This window comes from Macadamia integrifolia, unplaced genomic scaffold (assembly GCF_013358625.1).
Source record: "Macadamia integrifolia cultivar HAES 741 unplaced genomic scaffold, SCU_Mint_v3 scaffold1048, whole genome shotgun sequence".
Classification (NCBI taxonomy): domain Eukaryota; kingdom Viridiplantae; phylum Streptophyta; class Magnoliopsida; order Proteales; family Proteaceae; genus Macadamia; species Macadamia integrifolia.
The window spans coordinates 214,412-216,282 of NW_024868066.1; the positions used below are offsets into that span (position 1 = coordinate 214,412).

The following is a 1,871-nucleotide window of genomic DNA, read 5'->3' on the forward strand; positions in this document are numbered from 1 at the left end:
CTTCACATCTTGTTACATAGCGGTTTCTGGGTTCGATGGATAGCGGTTTCTAGGTTCGACGGATCCTAAGATTCTATTCAAATGGGACCCAAGGCGACTGCATCGCCTCAACAGTTGCTGGAACCGGTGGCTGCAACCCCGACGATGTTATCGTTAGCTCTCCTCATGGCATCGATCGAGGAGGCCCAACCAGTGATCGGTGACGACAACCCTTTCTTCCCCTTTCCATGAACCTTCAGAGGAGCTGCATGCTCCATCGATGCCTCCTTCCTTTCCTTTGCCTTCCTCTCCGTGGAAGAGATCGCGACCAAACAAAGAGGATCAGAGGAAACTAAGTTAAGTAAAAAAAAAAAAATTGTATAGTGTTACTTGAAGAATAATCTGAAATCAAATCGATTCCAGTCGGGGCGATTTCTGTTGGTATGAATTTTGTGGAAGTTCTGTCTCCCATCTGAGGAGAATAAACTGCTGCCTGAATCCAAAGACAGAAATAGACTTCGACGATCTATGAAGCGAACGAACGGGAACGTTTAGAACAGGGGTGACTTTGACATTTCCAAAATAAGATCTTTCCATTCCTCTTTGTTTAATTCTAGGACCGCCATTGAAAGCTGCTCGAGCTCCTCTCCAAGCTCGGGAACAAGATTTTACCGGAAGAGTTCATCAGAGGACTGTCGACGAAGACCTCATTGCAGCGACGGTGGTTGAATCAAGTGCCAGTGAATCAGGCTCCGTCCGACCCTTCACATCGGAATTAAGCTCTAAACGGATCAGCAATTTACGAAAAACTAACATATGGAGAAGTGGGGGTGTCGCAGATTCACGACGCAAGGGGACAAAGTTGGGGTGAACGCCTGAGTGGGGATGGAGTAAGAGTTGGAGAAGGACATGGGGAGGCGGAGACGAAGAGAGAGAGAGAGTGAGGGGGCTGTCAGGCTTCACTGTGATAATGAGTAACCGGTTGATGCATTAAAAATAATTGGACGGTAAAGATTTATCTTAAAATAGATCAACAGTAGATACTTAATGTGTTGTTTATAACTTCCGAACGCTTAAGCACCGCTACCACTCACCCGAAAAAAAAAAAAGTCCAAAACTGTAATTTATGTTCCTCTCTTTCAAAAGACTGCCTCAACTCCAGTCTCTTTTGAAAGAAGTCGGGGTAATCTACCACTTCATTAATTCCTCTTCCCATAACTTCTACCAAGAACCTAATTCTTGGCTCTAAAGAATTCTTAATACACCCTTGATCAAAATAGGGGGATAATACCCAGTAACCAAAACTGCTATTCAAAAAAGTGAGGTTGAGGTTGGGGTTGAGATTCTTCTCAACTTCTCTACACAAAGCTTCAGGGAAGCTCATTGCTACTCTTTGGACAGGGAAGCTCATTGCCACTCTTTGGAGGTCAAGCTCTGTCAGATCTATTGACTTCAGAAGCAGTGACGTAGGATGAGTCTTTTCTAAACACTGAAACCCATAATAGATGGGTTCTTCACTAGAATCTTGTCAATCATTCCTTCCTTGCTCAGCCCGAGACTAGATAGAAAATCCAGTCTTAGTTTCGATTCAATGCTGTAGCTGATGAACCATTGGATTAAGCAGCAGCAACTTACTTGCTTTTCAGGAATCCCCCAGTGCCTGAAGGAAAGCTAGTAGAGAACAAAGCTTCTCTTTCCACATCCACCTCACTCTGTTTTGTCCCTGGAGTGACAAGGCACTGAACCATTGGCACAAGCTTCTCGTTCATCAAGCCAAGGGTGAGGATCTTGGGGCACTTGGAAGTAATAGAAGGTAGCCTCCTTTCTTGAATCCCGATACTTGTCAAGTACTCCCCAGTTCTCACAGGTTCTCTCTCTGTGCCCTCAAATTG

At 44.8% G+C, this 1,871-nt stretch overlaps 1 pseudogene; it reads right to left on the bottom strand.

The window, feature by feature from the left end:
- Positions 1 to 663: 663 nt before the first annotated feature.
- LOC122062486 lies at positions 664 to 1,868 on the bottom strand (annotated as a pseudogene).
- Between the last annotated feature and the right edge of the window lie 3 nt (positions 1,869 to 1,871).